Source organism: Bos javanicus, chromosome 2 (assembly GCF_032452875.1).
Source record: "Bos javanicus breed banteng chromosome 2, ARS-OSU_banteng_1.0, whole genome shotgun sequence".
In the NCBI taxonomy this organism is placed as follows: domain Eukaryota; kingdom Metazoa; phylum Chordata; class Mammalia; order Artiodactyla; family Bovidae; genus Bos; species Bos javanicus.
In genome coordinates, this window is record NC_083869.1 from 90,940,126 (window position 1) to 90,946,467 (window position 6,342).

The window sequence follows — 6,342 nt, forward strand, 5'->3', positions numbered from 1 at the left end:
TATATTCTTTGGAGAAATGTCTATATAGCTCCTTTGCCTATTTTCAAAATTGGTTGACTTTTAGTTCAGGAAATCATTTTATATATATATATATATATATATATATATATATATATATGAAGTGAAAGTCGCTCAGTCGTGTTTGACTCTGCAACCCCATATAGTCCATGGAATTCTCCAGGCCAGAATACTGGAATGGGGAGCTGTTCCCTTCTCCAGGGGATCTTCCTAACCTAGGGATTCTTTACCAAAATCTGTCTGTAATGCAGGAGGCCTGGGTTTGATCCCTAGGTTGGGAAGATTCCCCTGGAGACAGGAACAGCTCCCCAACTCCAGTGTTGTGGCCTGGAGAATTCCATGGACAGAGGAGAATGGTGGGCTACAGTTCATGAGGTCGCAAAGAGTCAGACATGACTGAGCGACTAACAATTTTCACTTTTTGTGTATATATATATATATATATTTGTCATCCTGTGCAGTTTGTAGGATCTTAGTTCCCTGAGAACTAAGGAACCTGTGCCCTCTGCAGTGAAATTACAGAATCCTAACCACTCGACTGCTAGGGAATTTCCCCCTCATTTTATATTTTTAATTAATTTGAAAAATTCTCCTGATGCTTCTCTGTGTCTTAAAAGGTATGATTTAGTTGTTCATTTACTCAAAATAAGTACTAAATTTTTGAGGACCTAAAATGTGTCAGATTTATGCTAAATCCTGAGACTAAAATCCATTTCCTTAAGGAACTGATCATCTCCTGGCTTCCTAAAGAGGTAATTTGCAATACAATGGTGTAAGTGCTATCATGGACCTCACAGTGAAAGATTAAAATGGCTCTACAGTATATCCTTGCAGGGATGTGGACATGAATGTTTTAATTAATGTTACAGAGGAAATATAATGGAGACTATGTTTCTGCTCAAGGTGGAAAAAGTAAAAATATACAGATTACACCTCTCACCAGTCAGTAGTTACAGAAAATACTGACCACATCAAGCCTGGAGACAGCTGAGTAAGAGACCCTGGCACAGAGCAGAGCTTGCAGTGCAGAGCACTGGCCTAGCCTCCCGGCCAATACAACTGACAGAGTCTCTGTTTGAAGTGATCATTCAGCAATTACAAGTAAAGTATCACTGCTTTTGCAAATAATAATAAACTCATTGATCTCAGATGCCACCTGCATCCCAGTCAGATCTGCATGGTGCAAGAACAGTATACATGAAAGGAAATCAGCACTGGATGATGCAAGAAGATAAACTGAGACAGAAAACACGACAGTCATCTATGGCTAAGGGTTTTTACCACTTCTATAATGAAGAGGAGACAGAAATAAATATAGGAATCATTTACACATCAGTTATGGCTTGTTGCATACAGACATGCTTATGTTGACTGCCTACGGGAGCTCTTTTAAACTAAGGATTTTAGCCACTTGGATAGCTATTTTGCTATGTTCATGATGTCTTGCTCTGAAGAAGCATTCCCATTCCACTTAAATATGTGGATCTAGTGGAACCTGCCAGGGACAGTTAAAATTCTAGGTCCCCAGTGGCTTATGTATACCCTTTCTATTCCACCAAGGGCTTGAGGAATGATACAATACATGAACAATATAATACAATAGAATAGAAGAAAATAAAATCACACACATAACTAATAATAAACCATAATATTAAATAGAATACTAACATAGCCAGAAGATTTAAATAAATATTTGGATACGGTGCCAATGAAAAAGTGTTATCTGTGAAGTAATTTGTTTTTTGATGATATGCAGAGAATTTTTATTTTTTTGCATTTTCTTACCTTGAGTGTAATTTTTGTTCTGAATGCAAAGATTGCTTGTTTTTTATTTTCTTTGTCCTGAACTATTGTCATATTTGTATTTTTCTAATTAAAAATACAATACATTGTAGGAACTCAAAATATATAGAAAAGGTATAAAGAAGAAAGGGCTTTCCAGGTGGCTCAGATGGTAAAGAGTCTGCCTGTAGTGTGGGAAACCTGGATTCAATCCGTGGTTCAGGAAGATCCCCTGCAGAAGGGCATGTATTCTTGCCTGGAGAATTCCAAGCACAGATGAGTCTGGCAGGCTACTGTCCATGGAGTCACAAAGAGTCACAGACACAACTGAACAACTAACACACACACTTTCACATAAAGAAGAAAATAAAATTACCCACAATCCCCTCCCTTCCCAAATCAAAATTAGGAGCAATAAAAATAGAAGAAGATTAAAAAAATAAATAAATAAAAGAGGAATGTTACACTGCTCCAGAGTGTGAAGGGAGGACAAGACAGGTAATGTTGACCCGGGAATTGGAGAATGCTTTCATCTCACATGCTAGTAGAGTAATGCTTAAAATTCTCCAAGCCAGGCTTCAGCAATATGTGAACCGTGAACTTCCTGATGTTCAAGCTGGTTTTAGAACAGGCAGAGGAACCAGAGATCAAATTGCCAACATCCGCTGGATCATGGAAAAAGCAAGAGAGTTCCAGAAAAACATCTATTTCTGCTTTATTGACTATGCCAAAGCCTTTGACTGTGTGGATCACAATAAACTGTGGAAAATTCTGAAAGAGATGGGAATACCAGACCACCTGATCTGCCTCTTGAGAAATTTGTATGCAGGTCAGGAAGCAACAGTTAGAACTGGACATGGAACAACAGACTGGTTCCAAATAGGAAAGGGAGTACATCAAGGCTATATATTGTCACCCTGTTTATTTAACTTATATGCAGAGTACATCATGAGAAATGCTGGACTGGAAGAAACACAAGCTGGAATCAAGATTGCCGGGAGAAATATCAATAACCTCAGATATGCAGATGACACCACCCTTATGGCAGAAAGTGAAGAGGAACTAAAAAGCCTCTGGATGAAGGTGAAAGTGGAGAGTGAAAAAGTTGGCTTAAAGCTCAACATTCAGAAAACTAAGATCATGGCATCCGGTCCCATCACTTCATGGGAAATAGATGGGGAAACAGTGGAAACAGTGGCTGAGTTTATTTTTCTGGGCTCCAAAATCACTACAGATGGTGACTGCAGCCATGAAATTAAAAGATGCTTACTCCTTGGAACGAAAGTTATGACCAACCTAGATAGCATGTTGAAAAGCAGAGACATTACTTTGCCAACAAAGGTTCGTCTAGTCAAGGCTATGGTTTTTCCAGTGGTCATGTATGGATGTGAGAGTTGGACTGTGAAGAAGGCTGAGCGCCAAAGAATTGATGCTTTTGAACTGTGGTGTTGGAGAAGACTCTTGAGAGTCCCTTGGACTACAAGGAGATCCAACCAGTCCATTCTGAAGGAGATCAGCCCTGGGATTTCTTTGGAAGGACTGATGCTAAAGCTGAAACTCCAGTACTTTGGCCACCTCATGCGAAGAGTTGACTCATTGGAAAAGACTCTGATGCTGGGAGGGATTGGGGGCAGGAGGAGAAGGGGACGACAGAGGATGAGACAGCAGGATGGCATCGCTGACTCGATGGACATGAGTCTGAGTGAACTCTAGGAGTTGGTGATGGACAGGGAGGCCTGGCGTGCTGCGATTCATGGGGTCTCAAAGAGTCGGACACGACTGAGCGACTGATCTGATCTGAAAGAGCTGACTCATTTGAAAAGACCGTGATGCTGGGAAAGATTGAGGGCAGGAAGAGAAGCGGACGACAGAGGATGAGATGGTTGGATGGCATCACCAACTCCATGGACATGGATTTGGGTGGACTCCAGTTGTTGGTGATGGATAGGGAGGCCTGGCGTGCTGCAGTTCATGGGGTCACAAAGAGTCGGACATGACTGAGCGACTGAACTGAACTGAACTAACCTGGGATGTAACAATTAGGCTAGGTTTTGAAAAAAGTATAGAGATTGCCTGAAGAAGGGGCAGGAAAAGGCTTTGCCAGTGAAATAACTAATCTTTAGAAAATTATAGATGTCTCTTTACCTTTTAAGAAATTAAAAAAAAATTAAGTTATAAAGAAGGTAAGACTTAGAAAAGGGCCTGGATTATTTAGCAAATTGTAAGAGGTTTAGTCTGTCTGGATTTCTGGACTCTTGGGGGTAAAAAAGAGGTATAAAGCTGGAACTACTGTGAGGACTTTTGTTCATAAGGCTACAGAATTGTCCTTAGTTATACTGAGATAAGTGAGGTAAAGGATAACTGGAAATGCGATGTTGATCATTAGCCTTTTAATGAGAAAATTGTTACTTAGCCTAATCACCCCATCAGATTTACCCCTCCTTTCCCATTTTTCTATTACTGAAGTTTGGTGGCCAAGAGAAAAAAACTCCTTTTAGGGAGATGTAGGAAGGCAAGACAATGGCAAATAAGATTTCTTACAGATGTTCTACATAAAAACTTGGCAAACAAAATGCATATGAGTAATCCTTAGCTGTGAAACTGTTCTAGTAATAGTTTGTGTTTAGTGCATTTTCCTAAAGGCATATATTTTTGGTATATGGAAAGATTATTCTGTAATATTTAAAAGAGAAAAAATCCACAAGTCTGGTAGTTCCATATTTTTAAATTCTGTGCTTTAAGAAGTATAAATGTATAGAGCCTGTTTCTGTATGGTAGCAGATATATTCTGAAAAAAATGATTAATATGAGAACTATATATGGGCAAACAGTCCCCTCAAGAGCAACAGTTAGGCAGTGGAAGGCTATGATGGTTTTGAAGCAAAAGAATATTAAAGATGCCAGAGATACTGTAAGCTTCATGCTGAGTGAAATAGTGATATGCCCTGAGAGTAGCCCATGATCAACCTTTTTTTTAAAATTTATTTATTGTAATTGAAGGCTAATTACTTTACAATATTGTGGTGGTTTTGGCCATATATTGACATGAATCAGCCACGGGTGTACACGTGTCCCCCCATCCTCAATGCCCCTCCCAAGTCCCTCTGGGTTGTCCCAGAGCACCAGCTTTGAATGCCCTGCTTTATGTATTGAACTTGCACTGGTCATCTATTTTACATCTGGTAATATACATTCGACCTTCTTTTAAACTGTTATTTTTAAAAACTGAAAATTGGATTTCTTTCCATAAAAAAGAATAGGTAGTCACCTTGCTTTTTGAACATTTTTGAGACCAAATTGAGATGAAAGTTTTATCCTAAATTTGTTGTAGCGCTTGATTTCCTACTGCAAAAGAGGTTTTAAAAATGATCTTTTACATATCTGTAACTTACATAATATTGTACATCAACTATACTTCAATAAAATAATAAAGCCCACTGAAGTATACACTTAAAAATGGTCGTTTAGGTGGAGGGAAAAGGAACTCATTGAAGTGGAAGAAGTTCAAATTTTAAAGCATGATTAGTTTTGTTTAGAATCTAGCTTTAAATATCTAATCAGTTTTTAACTAGGGAAATTCAAGATTAAGAAAGAAGAAAGTAAGTTTTGATGTGGATATTTCTGTGTTTCAGGGGCATCTAAAAGGATGAATATGTACTTGTTTGGCACAGGGTGAAGGTTGTCAGGATGAGTATTACAGTAGCTTCAGCTGCTCCTGAAATTATTTGTGTAATTTCTGCAAGCAGATATGTAATGCAGTTATTTGGAGGTCATTATGAAAGGCCAGATAAATATTTATCAAAAGTCAGAAAAACTAGAATGCAAGGCTGTAAAACACTCTTTTTCTTTAACATCAGTGTATTTCAAATGCTTATGCAACAGCCTTAGCAATCTAAGTGAGAAACTATTGATATGCTTAATAACTGACAGAAGTATATAAAAAATATTAAACTTTTGAAAATGTGCAATAAGAAAAAAATAATTCTAATTTTTTCCCTAATCCTCAAGATACAAATAAGCTGCTGCTACTACTAAGTCACTTCAGTCGTGTCCGACTCTGTGCGACCCCACAGACGGCAGGCAGCCCACCAGGCTCTGCCGTCCCCAGGATTCCCCAGGCAAGAACACTGGAGTGGGGTGCCATTTCCTTCTCCAATGCATGAAAGTGAAAAGTGAAAGTGAAGTCGCTCAGTCATGTCCAACTCTTAGCGACCCCATGGACTGCAGCCTACCAGGCTCCTCCGTCCTTGGGATTTTCCAGGCAAGAGTACTGGAGTGGGGTGCCATTGCCTTCTCCAACAAACAAGCTATGTAGGGTCAAATATTTTTGCCTTGTTTTGTGTCACTTGGCTTTTCACTTAAGTTACTATCTATTGAACATTTTCTGTGTATGTAGTGGCAAATGATTTAGCCACTGCTCTCCAGTATTACAGGACTTCCCTCATAGCTCAGTTGGTAAAGCCTGCAATGCAGGAGAACTGGGTTCATTTCCTGGATTGGGAAGATCCCCTGGAGAAGGAAATGGCAGCCCACTCCAGTATT